The sequence below is a fragment of the Poromitra crassiceps genome (assembly GCF_964638095.1).
Source record: "Poromitra crassiceps genome assembly, chromosome: 10".
In the NCBI taxonomy this organism is placed as follows: domain Eukaryota; kingdom Metazoa; phylum Chordata; class Actinopteri; order Beryciformes; family Melamphaidae; genus Poromitra; species Poromitra crassiceps.
Genome location: NC_139631.1, coordinates 50432406 through 50456618, shown reverse-complemented (window position 1 = coordinate 50456618; position 24213 = coordinate 50432406). Strand labels below are relative to the sequence as shown.

Here is a 24213-nt window from a genome sequence, read left to right as displayed (position 1 = left end):
GTTTATGCTTGGAGTAGTGAAGACAGTGAGTGACTTTAAACAGGATCAGCTGGTGTCTGCTATTCACTGAGCAGAGTTGTACAACAGACTCCTTTCCCATAAGATGTCAGATACATCAATACCAAGTTCCCCCTGCCATGCTTGATGCTTCTCTAATCCTCTCAGTAGAGGCTGTGCTGCAGTTTCTAAACAGACATACAAATCTAGAGATTAGATTATGGCCAGAATTTACCATGTTTTTTAAAGCACTCTAACCTTAAATGGTAATTAACATTTGAAACAGTAGTACTAACCGAATTTTATCAGGGTTTATCATTAAACCGGTAATCATTTCATCCCTAGGACTCTAGTGAGTGATATTATGTATCCACAGATACGTAGAATAGCCTATCACGTTTCTGAACCAAAAATATGTTGCATATCACGTTTCTAGATATGTGTATTGAGTCTGCTATAGAGTAGTCTACTGCAGGGATCACATATTTTTGTAGGCTTACCCAGAAGTCCCTGTACTTCCTGCTATGCTACAGTCAATGGGGTTTTTTGTATGGGGTTTTTGGTTAAATGCATGAAATAAGGTTTGTGGTTAACACAACTTTATTCAAAAATCTGCTTCACCCTCCTGTTGTCCTCGGGGGCAACAGGAGGGTGAAGCTGATTGTCAAATGTTTCATATAAGAAAAAACAAACAAATATTTGATCAAACTGGCAGAAAGTGACCCAGCCACCACTAGGTGGTGGAATTGGGCAACAGATCACACTATTGTGCTTTCCAGCAGATGAACACACACAGGGGAGAGGTTTCATGTAACGGGCAGATCAGGGGTTTTCAAAGTGTGTGTGGGGGGGGGGGGCCTCCAAACAGATTCAGGGGGGCTCAGTGAGTGGAAGTGCAAAAGTATGACGTTAGTTATTACATCAGTTATCAAAATCAGATCATAGAATAGCTTAAATGCACGGTTCTCAACTAACTTTTTTTCATCCTCCTCCCAGGATACAGTCTAAGCTGTACCAAAATGAATGTGGGCCGTCCCGGATTTAAAATTGTTGTTTTTCTATCATTATTGTTACCATTATCATTAGTTAAAATCACGTAAAGTGACCTTTGACATAAATAAAACAGCATGCAACTCTCGTCCACTATTTGTCCAAAATTAATTTACATTCTCCCCGATGCTGATGACGGGAGGTGCTGTAGAGCACTACTAAATGTATGATTTGGTTAAAGAGAGTTCAGGGATACAGTCGTTTTCCCAGAGTCACAAACAAAGAAATCCTTCAGACCTTTTTATTTGGTGTAGTGTTGACAGTGGTTACCAACCTTTTCTGGTTCGGGGCCCACTTGAAAATCTTCTCGGCCCACATCTGACCGTAAACAGTGTGGAGGCCAAATAATGCTTTCACGATAAAAGGAGCTGTCCATCAACACCACGCAGAAATCACAAACTAAGAGTGAGGGTCTGCAATAGGCTAACAAATAATTGATTACAAATTAAATAACGGTGTCATTCAAATGAATCTGGTCCACTTGCAATATCTTTGTGGCCCACCAGTGAGCGCCGGCCCGTTGGGAATGGATGGTCTACTATGTCAATCCTGGCTCTGTGTGTGTGTCTGTGTCTGTGTCTGTCTGTCTGTCTGTGTGCAAAGCTGACAAGACAACAGGAGAGAAATGATAATACCAAAAATAATATTTCTGCTACTACTACTACTATACATAATATATCCAGCAGAGCAGGTTCACAGTGTTTACAGTGTCTCCACTCCGATTAGAGGAAAACTCCATTTCTGTTTTTAAGGCAATAATATTCAAACTTATTGAAATGTAAAACATAAAAACAAGATGTATTATTAGAACAGTAGGATGTAACCTTCCTCTTCCTTATCTGCTGTGTATTTCCTTTGCAGTGTTTTATTTTTTGTTGTTTTACAATAATAATTATTGCTTCCCTTCTTTATTTATTTTAGGCTACATCCGATTTTATTATATTATGTGATATGTTTTATTGTTCTTTTGTAAATATCATTTTTCAGAGATAATCTCTGCTGAGGAAACAAAAACAGAATTGATGTCCAAATTATAAATGTTGCAACATTTTATAATATCAGACGAAGGAATAGTTTATAGGTTTTATGAATGTATTTATTTTGATAAAAGAAGACATTTCATTTGGTTTATGAGACAATCTGGCATTATTTTTATAATACATAATTATTACCAATATCATTATTATTACTATTATATTACTAACTGACTTATTTCAGCATTTTGACACAGCACAGACAACAGAATTATTATTACTATATAAGAACAGTGGTCTGTATATAAATGATAATCTGTATTTTATATGTTGTGAAAAAAAATCTATCAGTATCAATATACTGTTTTAAAAGACAATTTTGTCAAATTGTCTTTTCTAAAATATACAAAACAGTCAAATTGAATTTGACTGTTTTGTATATTTAAAAAAAGATAATGATCAGTTTCTCTATTTTATAATAATCTCAGAGAGATAGCGAGACCGTGTGTGTGTGTGTCTGTGTCTGTGTCTGTGTCTCTATGGCTCTGACACACAATCATAATGCATTCCATCAGCCTCCATGTTCCACATAATGATGATATTGTATCTGACAGAGGCCAGTATCGCTCGGCCGCTCTCTCTCTCTCACACACATAGTCCAGGCTCGCCTGCTCTCCCTCTCTCTCTCTGTCCATTGATCGCCCTCCTGCTGTCTAAACAGTGTAATGGGCTGTGTGTGTGTGTGATGAGATGCAGAATCGATACAGCGAGAAAAGAAACTAAACGATGTGGAGGGTTTGGGGTGTGAGTGAGGTGAAGTGAGGTATTATGAAGATAGTGACTTTGTAGTTGTAGAAAATAGTTATGTGTATCAATAAATTTGAAGTCATTTTTTTCTCTCTCCTACAAACACAACAGTTAAACTTTCTCAAATTCTTCATTGCAGGTACACAGACTATTCTTTGAATCATAAATCAAGAAACTCATACTCTCACATTTTTGCACCAGTTGCTGCAGTGAATATTGTGCAAAACACACTCACTCCCATATCAAATAATATGAAGTCAAGGACAAAATCTGCACATTCGAATGTGAATTCATGCAAAGAGAGTTGTACACCTGTAGAATATTTTCTCACAAATATATTATATTCATATATTTTTTCTCGGATATGTTTCAAGTCAAGTAATAACTACTGCTTGAATCTGCTGCTATGGGTCTCAAATGTTTTTTCACTCATAAATTGAAGTTCCCTGCCTTCTGCTTTTTGCACCACTTATCTCAGTGAAATGTCAATTTGTACTTGTAGATGACTTGTTGTGAGTTGTATCTGTAGAGCAGGGCCAGTGTCCTCTATTGAGGACACTGTCCCGAACGATGTCCCGTCGTTCCTTTATAGCAGAGACTGTTCAGAGATCAACCCCTAAAGAAAAAAGAGAGAGAGAGCCAAAGTCACGCCTACTTCCTGCTTCAGCATACGCACCAGCGTCGGGAAAAAAATATGGATAACATTTCACCCCGATTCATATCCCGGCGAGTTCCCCAAATGTGACGGAGTCTGGCTCTCAAAATAGGATCAAGCTCGTTTCTAGTCAGTCCAAACCTGCCACAATAACACAGAACGTCTTTGCACAGAAATATCAAACAAGAAGCCACCAATAGACCCCTTATACAGCTGTCAACATTGGAGCTGCGCGCGCATCGTGTAGCATTGCTTATCACTAGGCGATAAGCTGTGGTAGTAAGCCGAGAACTGCATTTTAAAACTAAAATCTAACTGTGTGTCGCAGATGGGCACAGAGCAGTCCTGACAGCGGGGCTTTTACACAGTTCTCTGTGTCTGTCAATGCTGGGCTCACGGCTTTTTGCCGTTATGCATCATTAACGTTGGTTAATGGGATATGTCTTAGAGACCCATACGCACTGGCGCTGTCAATTGGCCAAGCCTAGTGGCCAGCAATACATATCGTGCATTCCTTTATAACTGGGGATAGCGTAGATAATTATTCTGTAACTTGCAAAGATATATTGTTATGTTGATAATGCACACAACTCAATAATGACATTATGTAACGTTACTTGGTCGTTAACTAACCGAGCGATGTGGCTGAGCAGCCTACAGGTTCAGGCAGCTTACCTGATTATGAATGAGCACTACAAAGTCGGGCATTTTTAATGATGTCCTCGTTCCAATCAGTTCAACTCAATGATGACATTATTTAACGTTACTTGGTTGTTAACAAACCGAGCGATGTGGCTGTCACTAGCAACCTACAACTAAAGCTTACCTGATATGAAATGAGCGAGCACTGCAAAGTCGGGCATTTTTAACGATTTCCTCTTTCGGCTTGCAACCAAAGACACCTACGGTTAGCATTAAAAGCAGTATGAGTTGACGGGATTCGGTAAAACTTTAGTCCTTGCTTTGTTGATAGTGTAACAGACTGTTCAGTGTTGTGTTGTGTTCTATTGCGTGTGTGCGAGGCTGTGTATGTTCCCTCGAGTTGCCCTAGAACAGGATATGTGGGGAGAAGCTCGTTATAACATTACAGCCTGGCTCTATCGTTTATTATTTTATTAACCAAGTGTGAATAGGCGGACCCGAATACTCTGCTACAATAGCTTTCCGATTCTGGCATCCCACTGCACAACACGAAGACATGTCTTGCTCGAATAGTTTTCCAGCGACTGGAAAACTACTTGACAGGGCTGCGCGGAGTCTGTCTTTCTGCCTCCGTCTTGCGCATCGACGCTGCGTGATGTCAGTGTGACGTAGTCATATAAGGGGTCTATATGGTCGAGAGCAGCTTACCTCCTAACAGGCCGGGGCGATGACATCTATAGACAGCCCGGCTTGTGTGGAAGCTGGCCATCAGCAGCTCCCGTCCAATAGATTAGGGACGCTAATTCCAAATAATATCTCACACAGTCTAACACGTGAAAACAGAGGGATCACTAGAGAATTGGAGAGCAGGAGTGATACATGGCTGGCTCACTTCAGCACTGGGAGAGAGGGCTCGCACACCTGAAACGCCACGTCAAATAATCTCTAAGCCACTCCCACTTCCTGTTTGACTCTGGACAAAGACGTAAATTACAATATCATAAATAAACAAGAGTGTCCCTGACAATCACATGTCAATCATATATCGCCCTGTAACAGTACCTAGAAAGTGCTTCCTAGGACATTTGCCAAATGTACCTAGAAAGGTTGCAAATAGTTAATGGCATGGCCTAGCTGTGCAATCATCTTCTAATGGCTTTCCGGCAGACTATCCAGTCTACCGTACGTACAGTAGATACTCGCTGATCACATCTATTCCTTGTGTAACGTTAACGCAGTGATGATGTCACAGTGATGATGTCGACAGTGATTTCTGATGGTGTCACAGTGATGAAGTCAACAATATTGATGTCATATTTCTGATGTCACTCATTGATGGTTGCCTTGCAGCACATTGCTGCCTCTCACAGAATACTACACAAATTCCTGTGCAATCTTTAGTTGGTCAATGATGACATCACTCACTGATGAGCTCACTGATCGCCCGAGTATGACTATGACATCATCAGTGATTTATGACATCATCGGTGATATATGACATCACTATAGTAGTGACCTGGCGACCAGGGAGTCCGAGCGTCAAGCAGCGAGGTGTTAGATGATGTCATAACTACAGTGATGATGTCATCATTGAGGAGTCGACAGTGATGATGCCACAGTGATGATGTCATATTTCTGATGGTGTCACAGTGATGATGTCATATTTCTGATGATGTCACTCATTGATGGTTCCACTGATGTCACTCACCGATGATGTCATGTAAAGTGATGTCTTGTTCTAGAACTGATGATGTCTCTCATTGATGGTTCCACTGATGATGTCATATTGTAAAGTGATGTCATTCGATTGTAAATTCACTTTACGGTCTACTTTTGGAACAGCTTCCAGTCTCCAAATTTGCCTGTTGCAGATTCCAGTTTACCAAGAGCCCAGTCAGTGTTTCCAGTTTACCAAGTGTTTCAAGACCTTCAAGTGTCTGCACGTAAACACACCTATCTCCCACCTAACACGAGACAAGTCGCGTGCTGGCACAAAGGCCGAGAGGTCTGGGAACACGGAGGTCAAATAGGAGAGCAAGCGGCCGGAGGGAGGAACGTTGAGGAGGGGGCGGACCCCCGAGTCTGGAATTTGTGTAATATTCTGTGAGGCAGCAATGTGCCGCAATACATCCAGTCCATTAATAGAAGACCTGGCCACCAGGCAGAGCCATGTATGATATCATCAGTGATGTCATAGCAGCGTAAGCTGTGATTGGTCGGGACAGATGCCGCCTTCAAAATGGGTCGTGTTTACGACATGAGTATAATGTAAATGCCCCCCCCCCTCAAGTGGTATTCACAACTTTGTAAGTTGAAGTTTTCTGAAAGCTCAGAGTTAACGATGTCATGAGTATAATATGACTTCCCAACTCGTAAATATGAGTTCACGACTTCCATTTGAAGGCAGAAAGACATACATACAGGCACCCTCTTATAGATGCCTCGGCCCCTAGTGGCCACAACGTATTCTGCATAAATGGGAGGGAAACCAATTTTTGAGTGTCACACGGCTTATGTTATTAGTGCTGTCTTGGCATGTGCGGGTGTTTAATGCGTTGCTACAGTATGTGCGTGTGAGGTACTTTAGTGTGTACATGTGTGAGAGGGGGCATAGCTTATTCAGTCCTCTCCTTGTGATGAGGGAGTTCTCTTCATGGCCCTCAGTTGCTTCAGTTGGGCCATCACTCTTTTTCCCATCCCGTCAACATCAGACCTGTAGGTCGCCTCCATCTGACACTCCCTCTGCTGCCTGGTGGTCATTCCTGTGTTGAGGTTACTCTTTGAGAGAAGGGCTTCCCCAGACAGGAATTCAGCTCTGATCATCTCTGGTGTCAGTTGGACTCCTGACTCTTCAGATGGTTTGTTCACAAGTCCTGCCAGATCATCAGGAAGGCAAGGAAGGAGAGGAGGAGACGCCGTGAGTGAAAGTATATCCGCGTTGTAGTCCACAGACCTGCGTGAAGCCCATTCGCTGGTAAAAGTGGGTTGGTTGGACAAATAGTTGAGGGTGACCGAATCAAAATTCTTCCAGGTCATGACTCCTTTGATGACTTCCTTGAGGTCCAGAAACTTCTTCTGAGTATTTGGATTCTTAATACCATGCACCTTGCTTTCTGGGATGGTATACCTGGGTAGAGGGCAGAGGTGGAACTCATAATCACTCTCCAGATATTTAGGAGTTGGTTTGTAGGTCTGCAGACCTGGAGCTGGGTTAAAGATCCTGAGTGGGTTTGCTGGAGCTGGTTTGAGCAGAGCTTCCGGGGCAGTGAAGGTCAGGCTGGTGGCCTTCGCTTCCATTGCCTCCTTTTCTTCCTCATGTTGCCTTTCCTCCCCAGCTTGAGGCCCCACCGGTCCAGGAGACGAAGCTCGAATAACCTTGGGTAACAGCTCGTCCGGTGCTCCAGTGCGAAGCGGTCTTGCCAAGCTAGTGGGGATATAGGTATTAAATGCATACCAGGTTGGCACAGGCTGGTAGCCCATCAGCTTATAGTACAGTGGAACTTGGAGCTTGAAGAAGGGAATATGTGTTTTCACAGTCATATCAATTGGCTCCACAGGCACCGCAGCCAAATTACTAGGAACCAGTTGGTTGGCTTCGTCACAAAAACTGGGAAAAGAGAATGGAAGAACTTTGTCTGGCAAGATCTTCAGACCGCATGGCTTTCCTTCCCCTTCCATTTTCTGTGCTCTGGGCAGGTTCTTCATGCTGTCTACCAGTTTCTTCAAACAGGCCAGTCTCCGGTTCATGCGACAGCATATGACAACCTTGCGTGCAGCCTGCTGGCACAGTCTGAGGGCTCGGCGCCTCAGCTCCAGCTGAAAACTGTGATGAAGTTGAAAGGACGGGCTTCCCTCTGGGGCCTGTCCAGCTTCACAAAGCACCGGCCTGGTGGAAAGTTTAGGTGGTCCGGTGGCAAAGTCCTTCTCCTGCCTTACAGCTCCAATCTTAACCATATATTTATGCAGAGCCATCTCTCTCTTCTCCAATACCCGCCTCTTGCTTTCCTCTGACATGGCGTCCTTACCCAGGTCAACTTGCCATCTGAGATGGTTGGCTCTCTCTTCCTTGACATCCAACTGGACCTTTTTCATAAAGAAGGCCTCCTTCATTTGTCTGTTCTGCAGATCCACCATGATGCTACATGATTCGGCTTCCCTCAGCTCTTTAGAGCTAAGTTTATCGGTGTCTTTGATCAGCATCTTGGCCACTCCTGCGTGGGTGGAGACATCCACTGCAAGCCTCAGAGCTCCAGCAGCTTGTTCTCTCACTGTCTTAGATGTGTCAGTCTTCTTGGTTGACCTGTGCTTGGTCTTACTCAAGGGAAGCATGTGGGAGGCGGGTGAGGGCCCTGCAGCCACCTCTTGCCCATCACCCCGCTCTTTGTCCAGCTGACTGATGGCGAGACCAGTGATGGTGCAGAGGTAGGGTTTTGTGTTGAACTAGTGTTTGTTGTTGGAGATGACTAGCTTGATGGTGACCTGACAAGTGTCATATTGGAAGGGACTGAAGGTCACCACGATCTGCACCTTACTGCTATCACACTGGCGAAGGGCCAGACAGAGAAGGCCTTATGGGATCTATGACATTACCATAAGGTCTATGACATCAGTGCATCATGACATCACCAATGATGTCACTGTCCACAGGGCCTTCAGAGTTCAGTGTCCACCTTTTAATTACGCGACCCAATAGACACATAATTGGAACCTGCTCAACAAAGTTCAAGTTTCTCTGGCTTGAACCAACTTTTATGTAGACCAATCACAGTTCACGCTGCTATACAATCACTACAGCAATATTTTACATAGACCAATCACAGCTCACAGTGCTGCGACATCCTGATGAGGTCATAAATCATTGATGATGTCATCAGAGAGTTGCGAGGCGTGGTAAAATATCGCATCATTGGCCACCAGGCCGAGCTGTCTGTTTCATGATCAGTGATGTCACAATGTCATCCGTGATGCTTTTCAAATTGAAAATGTGCGATGATCATACGATATACTGTATGATCATAACCTTGAGTATAAAAACAACTAATTGAAATTGGTTGAGAAATATAAACGATATGGTTGCTTTCTATCCAGAAAAAATGAAAAAAATGAAATGGGGGGTCTATGGTCTAATTTTTATCAGTTTAGGGGTCCTTGATTTGAGTTGTAGGTAAGCAGATTCCAGGCGTACTGGGTTAAATGGATGCAATACTTTACTGCCATGTTCTCATGTCCTCCTGACTACAGTGTTTGATTGATTGATTGATTGATTGATTGAGTTCTTTATTGATAATGAACAAACAGTGTATACATACAGTATATACATGCACAGGCCCACCATTATCAAAAGGATAAAAAAAACGCAATAAAGCTAACAGCTTGTTTCCATTGCAGTCCTTAAGATGACTGTGATAAAAAGTGCACTGTTGTGTGTATGCCTGAGTGTGTGTAAGTGTATAACAGTATGAGTGCATTAAGCACTTGTCGGAGTCTGCGGGTAACGCGTGGGTGTGCCTGCCACGCAGGGGGAAGGATAATATGGGGAAGTAGGGCACATAGAATAATCAATAAAAAATAAGCATACAATAAAATAAAAGACAATTAGTGCAATTAAAAATAAACCCAACAAATCCTAATAAAATACGTAACATAAGGAAAACAATACGTACATTCACACACATAAACAGATAGCAATACAACCCAATCTAACCTAATGGGGGGTACCTATAAAAGGTCACTCTAAGACCATTTTGTATAAGACCATTTTTAAAGCATTTTAAGATGAATAAAAGGTCAATCTAAGACCATTTTGTATAAAACCATTTTTTTAAAGCATTTTTAAAATTTGTCAAGGAATCTATTGCTTTGTGCGTGCAGCACATCCCCTGGTGATCTCAAAAACACCGCAATGGACATAGCATTACATAGCCTATCAGTTTATAATTCTGTCCATTTTCTGACATGGCCATTTTCTGGCCACAGCCTAACGCTAGCAACCAGCAGGCTAGCTAGATCAAGCTAGCTATCAAAGAGTATTGAAGACAAAGAGTCAACAACTGTATGCTTTAATTTAGACAATAGCGCTACCACCATTTTGGCGCGAAAACGTCCTCCTACGCCAACGAGAGCAACAACAAAGACAGGCCAAAATGGCTTCTCTGTGCGCTTACAATACAACACACAACACAGACAGACAAACGGACGGACAGACAGACACACACACACACGCACGCACAGACATGTTGTTGGATATGAAACTCACCCCAACACAAAGATCATCTCACGGGAAACACTACAGTTGTCGGGTGGCAATGAGGCATTCCTTGTGAATTCTGCGCGTCCTCCATGTTGTGTCAGGAAAGTGGCCCGGCAGTACTCCCAGATAAAGTGGCTACTCCAATGGAAACAAAAGCCAATCGAAACTCTGTATGCAATTACAAGAGTGAGCCTTTGTTAGGCTTGTTTCCAGGTACTAAAACAACTCGAGTTTTATTTAACAAGATTAACGTATTTAATGACCACAAAACGTCTTCATTTTATATGGAATAGATAGTTCATAAGCTATGATGTACTACTTAAAAAAATGAAAAAACTATTTTTTTCAAGTAATAAACTTTAGATCCCCCTAGTGGAAATTTGAAACAGCCGAGTTGCGGTCCCTAGCGCCGGGTGTCACTGAATGAGAGTTCTGCTCTGCCAGAAACCTTGCAGAAAGAAATTGTGGCCATTTTTGTATATGCAGCCTTTATTTTTTGACCGAAAAATGTAAAAGGATTTTTTTTTTCTTAAAATCCTCAGTGGGTTGTGTAGGCTGTCAATAAATGTATCCCAACACATGTATTGACAACATCAAGTTAAGAAATACACTTACAAAACCTTTCCAAATGATTTAGAACGATTTTAATGCAAAAATGCATCTGTTTTTGCATTTTTTCATCTTTACTTCATTAGTAATCAACTATGCCCTGAGTTATGACATCAGTCAATGTGTCATTATTTTCAGCAAACATCTATCTAATTCCAGGAGTGTCTCAGTATGTCACCCACTACTCAGAAACCAAAAATTACACCAATCTACCAATCTTTGGCGATATAACAGCCCATTTCTCCTCTGCCATCTCACTCTCTCTCCCCCTCTTTTCCTCAGCTGGTGCACTCTTGTTCTTGTTTAAAGGAGAACTTCAATGAAAAACAATGTTCATTTATTTTGCACATGATCTCACGCATATCCGGAAACAGTTTTGCAGTCATTCGTTTAGTTGGACAGGTATTTGATAGTTTATTTGAGTTACAGTTGATGCCAGTGATGTATTTCATGCACAAATGAACCGAAGCCATTTGCAAGAAATTGGCTCAAGCTAATCCGAGGGAAGATTGGAACACCAACCCCATATAATGCAGGTGATAGACGGCTCCCCAGAAGTCTGCTCCGAGCACCTCGGCCCTATCCCCTCTGCCTGCCACAGTACCTGGACCTTCAGCTTCATTCAAGTTCAATAGAGCAGGCCTTCTTTTGGCCAAGGCCGTGGCAGAGGTTTTGTGAAGAAGACCACTGTAGGGCCCTGGATTGACTGAGAATGAGCAATTTGGGCTTTCAACAGAGAGTGAGTGAAACTCCAACCCCCACTCTCCACATTCCACTAGTTGGTCAACTAGGGGCACTTTACACGAGGACGGTTTCCTATGGAAACGGGGAATTATTTTATCGTTAGTGCCTCCCTTTTAGACGGCGACGGCAAATTCGCACTTAGGAAACGACACATTTTGGAACCACCCTCCAGAGTGAAAATGTTAGAGACGCTTCCCGCTGAGCGGGGCTGAGGGCTCCATGTAATCGCTTTGGAACGACACATTTCAGAAACTCTGACGTGCCTGCACACGCGACACACGCAAAAAAATAAAACGTCAGTATGAATGAAGTTTGGCAACATTCAGAATTAAGCTACACTGCGGCCAACTTCAGTTACATGTTCAGAACGTTACTGCTGCGAGGAGCCGATGGCTGTACCCGGTCGGCATTTAACGTTAGTTACAAAAGCACGTCGACAGTGTTTTCTCACTGCCAGTAGCCTAACTACAGTAGGGTTTGACAGATCACAGTCAGCGCTCCCGGTCATCGCTGCTCGTTAAAGATTTCCAATAGGCGTTATTCTGATAAACTGGTCACATATATGTTACGTTCTCACCCGACAAATATTAAAACTTTAAAACAGTTTGGGTTTTTTTTTAGCTTGAAAAAAGCTTTTTGGCAAGTCTAAATGACTGCGGAAAGAATACTCTACTTCCGCGTCATGCAGAAGCGTCTTTGTATGGGCAAAGAATAAGGTGATCACACTGCCACCTAGCGACCTGGCATGTACATTACGCCGTTTTAAAAATTCAACAGCGCTCATGTAAACAGGGAGAAGGTGTGAAGGAAACGCTATTGTGTCGTTTCTTTCAGAAACTGTCCTCGTGTAAAGGGCCCCTTAGTTGAGCCCATCGTAAAACCAACTTCTCTGTGATCAAAGCAGCGAGATAAGACAAGCCAATGTTCAAACGTGATTGGCCCGTCAACACACTGTACCTTTAGGTCAAGTCTTCATTACTTAGTTTTCAAAGACCCTGTAGTTGAAGTCTTCCCAGTCTATACTAGAGCAGGCTGCGAGCAGTCTCCGTCCATATTAGCTCATACGCTACATGCACGCTACATGACGCTACACATACACTGGGCATGCGCATGCCTCTATGTTTAGTACTATAGTCCACAACGAGAGGGCAGCAACTACGCCTATGGTCAATGCAAAGAAGAAGAAGAAGCAGCAAACTGTCAGAAAACAGCGTTACCTTTATGATCTTTTAATAATGTTAGTAGACACATAACTGTAGGCTATAGATCCCTGTTATGAGGCCAGTTTATCAAAAATAACGCCTATTTCGATTTTGAGGCCAGGGGGTCCAGCCAGCACATCGACCATGCTAGCTGATGGAAGCTTACTTCAGAGCTGCTCGCTTGGACCATCGACATATAATAAAGATTAATATTTATCTCAGTGGCCTGGACACATTTATGTCCGTGATACCGGTGATTAGCTCATGTCTTTGTAGCATTATGATTATGATTTAATTCATTATGGAAGATAAATGTTGGTTTAACAGATGCAAATCATTTCTTACATAGCCTCCATGTAAAGTGACGTTATGGGCAGACCATTTGGGCTCTATAACGTTATGTAACGTGACGATCACATTTCAATAAATATAGTTTTTGCAGATTTGTGCTCTTCTGTATTGGACAATTAAAGCTGATACACTTGTCTTGAGGTAATTCCACCAAGCTCAATTCAAAATATGGCAAGCTAATGTGTCATTATTGGAAAACATTTAACGATAGAACTCAACATACGATCACGTACTGTATGTTGAGTAACACTTGACACAATCAAATGTCACTTTTTCACCGCAATACTGTACAGTCCAGCCCACCATGGTATGGGAAAGGAACCGTTGTTTGAATTATATTGAAATATATGTTGCATGGTGTAGCCTATGTAATGTATGCCGAATTGTTACAGATATCACCATATTTCATTTCAATAAATATAAAGCATTAATTTGAAGCAGGCTGCTGGTCGGTTGTTTCTCCGTCGTCATGTCCTCTGGTCCAATCTCCGGTCCGTGTGCGTCGTGTCCTCTGGTCCAATATTCGGTTCGTGTCATAGTTCGTGTTCACTCGACATCAACAATCTTTATTATAACATATTGCATCTAATCATTTTATCCAACCTGCCTCTGACCATACAACTAATGGGCTCCTTTGCGATCATATTGCGATACATTCAGGTAGCCTACATGATTTACCGAAGTACGGGGTTCCTCTGCCTTTCCGACATGCTGCCACTCCGAACGTTAACTTCCATTATTCGGACTGGCGGTCGTTCACCTTAGAAGCCGCAATGCCGACCTTAGGTTTAGGCGTGGGGGTGGGAGAGGTTAGGTTTTGGGTTAGGGTCTGGGGGAGGTTAGGTTTAGGCATGGGGGGAGGGTAGGTTTGGCGTGGGGGCTGGGAGAGGTTAGTGAAAAACGGGAAATATAGACCCCCTTTCTGAGTGCCGATATTTCGGAGTGGCAGCACGTCGGAGTGGCAGCATGTAACCCCGAAGTACATAGCATACTAACAACAAGGCTATCTTTGTTGGCAATGTTTATTGACAAAAGCATTAAAACAAGCAAATAACAATATAATTCTCCGGTCACTGGCAGATAGATGCGTACATGTGTACACCAGCTCAGTGGCCTTGTGGTTTGAGTGTCCGCCCTGAGACTGGGAGGTTGAGAGTTCGATCCCCGGCCGAGTCATACCAAAGACTATAAAAATGGGACCCATATGCCTCCCTGCTTGGCACTCAGCATCAAAGGGTTGGAATTGGGGGGCTAGATCACCATATGATTCACGAGCACGGCACTGTTGCTGCTCACCGCTCCCCCAGGGGATGGGTCAAATGCGGAGAACAAATTTCGCACACTCAGGTGTGTGACAATCAGTGGGACTTTACCTTTACAAATAGTTCAAACCCCCCCCCCCCCTCCCCCCCCGTTTTCTTTTCTCCTTTTTTTATATACATAAAAACGGATGGGGACACAAGAGGTTAATTTTTGTTTAGGGTAAATAGCTCATAAGTTTTGATTGTGGTTCTCATTAGTATGGCTGTTTAATCTCACTGAATTTGAAGTGTCTCATGTTGGGTGCACACCAAATACACGGAGCTCGTTGACAATTAACTAAATATCAATTTGCTTATCAGAAGTGTGGTGTGATTCCAATATGGACCTGCTAAATCAACATAATTGCTAATGCAATTATCAAACTGCCCACCTTAATAATATTTACTAACTCTATGATTAAGTACGTAATAGTTTAGCCTGTATTTGATTCTCAAATAACTAGAAATATAGGTCTGGGGTGCGGCTGCCTAGTCTGTACGCACCCTGTCATTGCGCATTTTTGGAGGCATTCGCCTCTACTGTAATTTTATTTGTTTTCACGCCTTTTCTTTTTCTTTTCTCTCACCATCAGGGCCAATTTGCCCTGTTACTTTTTTTTAACATGTCTCCCTTTCTCCACTTTTCTCCCCTTCTTCCCCTTCCCCCACCTATCCCTCACTGTACAATGTCAACACAACTCCATGGTTACATGTCTACAGCGACACTTAACTACAAACTGAACACCTCAGGTATAGTAGGTGGCTCTATGCGCTTATACTTAGCATCCATTTGCTTGTATGAATAACACGATTAATACTGTCAAAGTGGTGAGCTGGAATGTTAATGGTATACAAAACCCTGTTAAAAGATATAAAATCCTAGCTCATTTAAAATCTTTGAACTGTAACATAGCTATGTTACAGTAATCCCACCTGAATGAAGAGGAATCTAGAAAATTAAAACAGAAATGGGTTGGACAGGTCTTCTCCTCCCCAGGATCAGGTAGATCTAGGGGTGTCAGTATTTTAATAGCAAAAAATGTCCCGTTTAAGCTAAATAAGAGTATAACGGATGCAGAGGGTAGATACATTATAATATCTGGTCTTTTATACAATGTTAAGTGTACCCTCATAAATATATATGCCCCCAATACCGCCCAGGCTACCTTCATATCAGCTCTTGGCACTATTATTTCTAAAGCAATGGAGGGCCCCCTCATTATGTCTGGTGATTTTAATTTGGTGAGAGACCCAATGGTAGACCGCTCTGGACCCCCACTACCCTCAGACAGAGCATCTGGAACAGCAATGGAGGAGCTACAATCCTCACTTGCACTTTCTGATATCTGGCGACTAGTGAACCAGGGTGCGCGAGAATACACATACTACTCTAATGTACACAACTCTTACTCGAGAATTGATTATATCTTAATGTCCCGCCAGTTCACTCAGAACATTATTGACTCTCACATACATAGTATTATACTGTCTGACCACGCACCTGTCTCGGTCTCCTTCTTCCCATCACCCAATACATGTAAAACCAGGCAGTGGAGACTGAATAATTCCTTGCTAAAGAAAGATGACTTCATCACTTTTATCGAAAAAAGAATAACAGAGTTCTTTGACATAAATTTAGATTCAGTCTCTTCAGTCTCTATGGTGTGGGAGGCCTTTAAAGCCACATGCAGGGGTTGGGTGATTAGTTACGCATCGGCAGAAAACAAGAAACGTGTTGAAAACAAACTTAAACTTCACAATGAACTTAAGTCTCTGGAGGAACAGCACATGTCTAACTCCTCTAATTTAGAGCTAAGGAGGTCACTCTTTAATGTCAAAGCTGATTTACAACGCTTGTTGCATGAGGAAACAGCTTTTGCTCTCTTTCAACTACGTAGGCAACACTTTGAATCAGGCGATAAAGCAGGCAAAATGCTCGCCTATAAACTAAAACAAGCCGAAAATATGCACTCAATACCAGTTATCAAAGACTGTAAGGGCACACCTCATACAGACAACACATCTATCAACTTAGCTTTTAAGCAATATTACTCCACCCTCTACGAATCTGAACACAAAGCGTGTGGCCAGGACCTGGACAAATTCTTTGATGGGCTGCCTCTCCCAGTCCTTAATGACCAGGAGAAGGCAGACTCAGACGCCCCACTCACCCTAGTGGAGATTCAAATGGCTATTAAAAAACTAGACTCCGGCAAGACTCCTGGTGAGGACGGCTTCACTGTGGAATTTTATAAATGCTTTAGTGAGGTCCTCGCACCAGTCCTTTTATTGCTTTTCAACGAAATTATTCAATCGGAGTCAATGCCTTCCTCTATGCGACGTGCCACTATTACTGTCCTGCCCAAACCTGGTAAAGACCCGCTGGAGATGGGTAACTATCGGCCCCTCAGTATATTGAACAACGACTATAAGATTCTAGCGAAGACTCTTGCTCTTCGCTTGGAGAGAGTGGTCCCATCCTTAATCCACATAGACCAGGTTGGTTTTATTCCAGGTCGCGTCTCTGCTAATAACATGCGGAGGTTGTTACATGTTATAATGGCAGCCAACCAACTGGAGACACCGGCAATTGCAGCTTCCCTTGATGCAATGAAAGCCTTTGATAGAATTGAGTGGCCATTTCTCTACTACACGCATTTGGCCCTCAATTTATACGATGGGTAAAGGCTCTTTATTATGAACCAGTGGCCTGTGTAAAAACTAACGGTCTGATATCTAGCCCATTCACCCGACATCGTGGTGTCCATCAAGGATGCCCTGTGTCCCCATTGCTCTTTGTCCTCGCCCTGGAACCACTTGCCTGTGCGATACGTAACAACAAAGATATTATAGGGATTCCTGTGCACAACTACAATTTCAAACTGAGTCTATATGCAGATGATATCCTTGTCACTCTAGGTGAACCCTCAGCCTCTTTACCTGTACTTCTCGAACTTGTTGAATCTTTTAGTTATGTCTCAGGGTATAAAATAAACTGGAGTAAGAGTGAGGCGAAGCCTCTGAACGAATATACGTCCCAAACAGACTTAGCAGGAACGCCCTTTGTTTGGGAGAACAAGGGCATGAAATATCTAGGTATTAATATTATCTCTCCAATTACCCAAATATTTAACTTGAATGGCCCTAAGCTGCTAGTTAAAATCAGGGATGACTTGAAAAGATGGACTGCTTTACCATTATCAATATGGGGAAGGGTCGAAATACTTAAAATGAATGTATTACCCAGGCTCACATATATTATCTCAGCCATCCCTCTCCAAATTCCTCTAACATGGTTCAGACAGATCGACTCACTGTTTACCCAGTTTATTTGGAATTATAAAAAACCAAGAATAGCCTATAAAAAACTCTCGGTACCAAGATCACAGGGTGGTTTGGGAGTACCGGATGTATACCGTTACTATTTATCTTTTAATGCAAGATACCCGCTTGCCTGGGCCTACAAAGGCAATCCAATAGAGGGCAGTTGGGAGTGGTTGGAGGGGAGGACCATCTCTAGTAGTGCTAGTATTACCACACCAACTTCTCTATGGTACTCTACTAAGCCCCCAACAGCCCCTACCAACATTAGAATAGACTTCTCTTGTTCCATCGCCAAGGTGCTTCATAGAAAACTGGGTATGAATGGATTAATGCTACCTTCCTGTCCTATTTGGTCTAATAGTTTATTGACTGCAGGAGGGAAACCATTGATAAACAAACTATGGCAACAGCAAGGTCTCATTTCCATTGGACAGTTGTTTAATGAGAATGGCTTCCGTCCCTTCAATGAGGTGAAAGCTGAATACAACTTACCTCAATCATCATTTTTGTCTTATCTCCAGATTAAATCAATTATCAGTAAAGGGACAGGTGAGAATATATCCTCCCCTGCTTTCAAACCAGAACTAGACCACAGTCTAATGTTAGCTGCTACAAAAAGAGGCACTGTCTCCAACATCTACAGCCTGTTGTCATTTGCTTTATCCAATCCATTCATACCCACGCAACAGGCATGGGAAAAGGACCTTGGCAAATCACTCACTTTAGAACAGCTGGAGCGACATCTGGCGGAAGGGTACCTCCTCATCCAGGTGTGTGCGATACAGAGTGATTCAATTTAAGATTTTATGTAGAGCCTACATGACCCCTTCTCGTATTGCTAAAATTAACAGTGAAATGTCAGACCAATGCTGGCACAACTGTGGAGAACATGGCTCTCTCTTACACCTTCTGTGGGACTGCCCTGCAGTCAAGGCTTTCTGGTCTGGGGTCATGGGGGTTCTAACAGATATGCTGGATGTACAAGTGCCTACCTGTCCTATTATTTGCCTTCTCGGGCTAAAACCTGACAATATAAAATCCAGGTCTGTACAGCTTCTTTTAAACCTTGGTTTTCTGTCTGTAAAGATAATTATCCTTCTAAACTGGAAGGTACATAAGCCCTCGTGCTTTGCTTTATGTAAATGGTTTAAAGACTATCTTGATCTTCTAAGCATGGAAAGAGCGTCTAACTTGTTCCTCGACTTTGACAGGGGCATGCAGGGCCACTGGGACATTGCACGTGCCTTTTTTGATAAAGACAGACACTATACCAATATGCTACTGTAGACCCTCCTCTTGATCACACTATAACTGTATAACCATGTTCTGAGTGTTATGTTATGTGTTGTCGTGTTGCCACTGCATACCTGTGAACGATAAACCACATGTTTGTAATTTCCATTGTACAACCCCCCTCCTTTACCTCTCCCCCCTCTCCCTTTACTTTATTTGACCTTGTTTACTTGTCTGTGTATAAAAAATGAAATAAAAATATAAGTATAAAAAAAAAAAAAAAAAAAGTTCAAAACAAATCTCTCAAAGTCTCAAAACTGTTGGCATTTGACTTGTGTTATATCTTATGTTGAAACAACTGATCATCAGCAATATTAACCTGCACAGTAGCCTAACAGGTTAACGTTATAATCTCAGGAGAGCTTGAGTAGGCTAAATAAGCCATACACATGAGAATTATCGTTAACGTTACAACATTTAATAACGTTAATTTTCCACAAATCATTTGATCCTCTGTTGTGTGTCCCCATCACTCGACGGTCGTCATCCCATTCCCTTGAAGAAACAAACGACACGTGTTATTAATCACTGTACGTTAACGTTTAGTCAAAACATGGGCGTTTGTTTACCCAACACGCTGTGCAGCATGCAATAATGTTTAACAATAACATGTAACTTCTGCTACTCTATAATGTTAGTCCTCATGTAATATTTGACAAATGGACATGTTAAATGTCATGCTTGCAATTACGTTAGCTAAAGATTACCTCAATTTTGTGGAAGGTAACGTCAAGCCGCAGGCGGCCGGGGCAGGCTGGTGATGCGAGGTCTGGAGATAATATCCACAGGCTTTTTCTTTATCCTAAAAAGTTACCTGGTCGTTCTGTTTTGCGGGCAGTAGTACAGTAGTGTAACAGCTAGCTGTAGCAACAGATGAGCAAGAAGGCTAGCAGACAAGATGACGTCAGTGCATTCAACATCCACACACTTTCTTATTCTGTTTGTAGGCAGGCCGCTGACAGCTTCAAGCTGGTTACCGCCACCAAGTAGGTTAGTTGCATCGTTTCAACATTCCATGTCCACAGTAGCATTCAAAGACGGATTCTGATTACGAAGACAGGCTCCGGCGCCGGAGACCGTCTCAAAAACAATAGAGGTAGTGTGGACAATAGATGCAAACGAAGTGCAATATGGCCTAATGTAGACATGGCCTTATTTCTATGCAGCTATTGTTGCAAACAGGACGTATAATAGTGGGAGCACACCCCCCCCCCCGTCTCTCTTGAACGCAGAGTCAGCGTTAGCTACAAGCTAAGCTAATGCTACCAGCTAAAGAGCTAATCGGAAATTAGCTACTCGGGAGCTCAACCATCCTGACCCTCTCCGGTCCTACCTGAAGACCCGGTACAGCATCGCTGTCTTCACCTTGCAGATCAAAGTCCTCTCCGCTTGGCCAGCAGAGAACCCCATCTCTCTTCTCCACCTTCCCCTCATCGCCGGAGACAGGACCAGGGAACGAACACTGACATCTCGACTCGGGCCCTAGTCAAGATAGCCGCACCGAACTACGTACGCGCATACGGATTATTCAAGTAAGAGGCTCCTTAGCAGACAATTGTCCAAGTCCCTCTGATCCGAGTCCCAAGCGAGTCTCAAGTCAATTGGTCCCGAGTCTCAAGCAAGTCCCAAGTCTTTCCTTTTGTCAGCAAGTCAAGTCAAGTCAAGTCACAATGTTATTTCAAGTCAAGTCTCGAGTCGAGTCACAGGTTATGTCAAGTCGAGTCTCAGGTTAGAAAAAATGACAAGGCAGAGATTATTTAGGCTGCAGACGTGCGCGTTCACGTTAATACGTGCTTGTTGCCAAGCAACACACTTCTCTCAGACGAGCTCGAGACAGCTGACAGACAGCTCCAACTCAGCTCAAACTTATAGAGTTGTATTCAAAGCATAGAAACGTTCTCACAGCTCAGCGCCAACACAAGCAGTTTGATCACAAGTGCAATCAGTACTGAATGCGATGGCAGACTGCGCACTGCGGGCAGTTGACGAAGTCAGGAAGAAATTGAAAGATCTTCTGACGCAAAAGCTTTTAAAAACCCGCCGACGAGCGGAGGTCCTGCGCCCAAAACGTCTATTTTACAGCACATATCGATCGATATTTTTGGAGAAGATTCCGGCCGCATCACGCGCAGATCAAGATGAGACAGCTGTCAGTGAGTAGCTACGCATTTTGGGTGTAACTTTTACGCCTGCTCCATACACAGACGCAGCGCATACAGGGTGCACTAGTCATAAAATTAAGTTAGTCGTAACTTTGAGTTCTACATCGGACGTAGCGTGTAAACCTAGGCGTACGCCCAGCTGGTGCACTCGGCTGATCTTGTCACAAGTCCGAGTCGAGTTACGAGTCATTTTCTTCCAAGTCCGAGTCGAGTTTCAAGTATTTACGTTCCAAGTCCGAGTCGAGTCGGAAGTCGTCAAATTTGCGACTCGAGTCGACTCGAGTCCGAGTCCCTATGACTCGAGTCCAATTGTCTGCTCCTTAGTATCGTTCAGGTGGACAGGTTGTTTAGCGTTAAAATTGATTTGATACTGTGAACTGAACCGATGACTTGAAGTTATTTGTGACTGTAATTGTGCTTGTCTATGCTAAGTATTCACTGAACCAAAGTGCCTCTGAATGCTAGCTAAGATCTCCTCCGATCCTGCCTGAGCGGATCTAGGTGATCGACTACGTTGCAATTTTCTACTAGTTAAACGCCGGCTAAGCTAATAGCTGTGGTGGAAAATTGCCTCACGGTCTCCATTCTCCGGCGCTATCTCTCATTCATATCACATCATCATCTACCTCACACGCACGCACACACACACACACACACACCTTCACGTAGGCCGGCTGGCCGCCATGTTGTGAGAGGCGGAAGGCTAAAGCGTCTGCCATTTTATGACAAGTCGGTGTGCCCAATCACTTCAGTGCGTATGGGTCACAAAGGAAAACTTCATGTTTGTCTTCATTGCAGACAGGCCTGGTGCACTGGGAACAGATGCTGGTGGCTTTTCTGTCCTTGGCACGGGGGCAGATCTTGCATCTCTTCCTCTTTGGGCTCTCCAGTGGCTGGGTGGTGGTCTTCTCTTTTCACCCCACATCTTTCAATCACCCCTGTGACGTGCCTTTGGAGAGTGGGTGTGCTCTCCAGGCACCTGATCATGTGTGGCAGGACAAGCTCTTTCGCGAGCTCCTTGATAAAGAGCCGCCGTGCATGGGGCACACCACCCATGTAGGCAGGGTGGTGTGGAGTGAATATGGTGAAGGCATTGAGGGTGGCAACATCCAGCACGTTGTAGCAGAGCGCCATAGGGCATCTCCGGGTTCTGTGCTTGCAAGTTGCACACCATTTGGTCCATTATGTCCACTCCTCCTTGGAAGAGCAGGATTTATGGTTGTCAACAGCACTTGGGGAAATGTCTGCTGCATCTGTGGCTGACTCCTTCAAAATGACAGTCCCCACCACCCCCCTTATATGACACTTTAAATTAGGACCCATGCAAACATGAACTCAATAAATAGTTCCGTCCGTTAAAATTGCATAGGGTGGCTACTTTTGACTGGGATCCCCCAGTAAAAACCACTAGTAAAAATAGTAGTAAAACATTTCAACATAAAAAAAATGATTTGTGATGAAAAAACAATATATTTATTGAATACATGTGATATTACATGATGAAATACATTTATTTCAAAGATATGACAAAGAAACACAGCCTAGCATGAAATTACATAGGAAATGAATAGGGGTCATTTTTGACCCCAGTTGTGTATTAACTCATTGAGTGCCAATGACGTTGAACGACGTCAAATCAAATAGTAACGTAGAGTGCCAATGACGTCTAAAGACGGCAAATGCGTTTTTTGACGGTGGGACGTGGATCAAAGCCTCATGCATCTCCTGTAAAAATATTGGAGCTATTGAAGGTGTATAACCTATTTTACGGACCCATTAGGTGGCGACAGTGCTCTCCAGATTAGAGAAAGTTGAGGAAAAACAGCAGAAAAAGCCGTGATGAAAGAGAAACCGATGCATGAGCCAGAGCGGCACAGATTGCTCTGGCTGGAGCTAACGTTAGCTGCGAACAGCAGCCAATCCGCTCCCACAACTGAGCCCCTCTGTCTCTGCTGCGATAGTTTCTCCACACGATTAGCCGCCAGAAAAGAAAACCAAAGCCAAACCATTCTCATGAGAATGGTTTGGCTTTTCGGTGTCGCGCTGGGAGCCGGCGCACAAGGCGGAGCGCTCCGAAAATAGACTCTGGGTGCAGCGCACTTTGAAACGCGCAGCAGAAAGCCTAGAATCGGACGCAGCTTCATCCCAGCTCACAACCAAAACCCCAGAAACGCAGACGAACTCAGCGAGCCCGATCCAGACTCCCCCGACGAGCGGCCGCCATCCGAACGTGGATCCGCAGGCAGCAGAGCCTGCCATAGCAGGAGGCAGAGACTCGCCTGACACACGCAGCAGAGCGAGCAGAGCCACCAGAGACACTCCCACGGAGGAGGAGTTTGGAGTTGAGGGGGGTGGGGGTGCTGTTTTATTGAAGGAAATTACTGTTCAGATGTTTCAGGTCAGAAAATATTAGCTTCAGAGTCAGTGATTTGCTTGAAATGCTTCATTTCACAAAAGGCTCATTATCTCAGCTTCTCGATGGAAACGTCTGTTTTTGGTGAAATCAACCTATCTTCTCCGGCTGATAACTAAAGAACGGAAAATGATATCAATAAACTTTTTTTTGCTGATGATAGAAGAGAGTCTCATCGTTCTTTGGGCATGTTCGGTGCCTCGAGAAATCACTGAAAACGCTCTGAAACTCTGGCACTGGGAGCATCCGTTTTCCAAAAGTGGCTGGCACTCAATGAGTTAAAGGGTGTTACAAAAATGATTATGTTTCAAAAAGTAAAAAAGAGAAAATGAAAGTAAGTATTTGTGATGATCAAAAACAAGTTACTTGAGGAATACCTGGAACTCTGGATAATGAAATTATTTTTTGCAAAGATATGGATAATTTAAACCCTGCGGGG

At 43.3% G+C, this 24213-nt stretch overlaps 1 pseudogene across 1 annotated transcript; it reads right to left on the bottom strand.

Annotated features, from left to right (window-relative positions):
- Positions 1 to 6744: 6744 nt before the first annotated feature.
- LOC310784500 (cilia- and flagella-associated protein 221-like) lies at positions 6745 to 22080 on the bottom strand (annotated as a pseudogene). Its single transcript has 2 exons — positions 22021 to 22080; positions 6745 to 8667 (listed from the first exon to the last, which is right to left on the bottom strand). The product of its transcript is annotated as a cilia- and flagella-associated protein 221-like (transcript).
- Positions 22081 to 24213: the final 2133 nt, after the last annotated feature.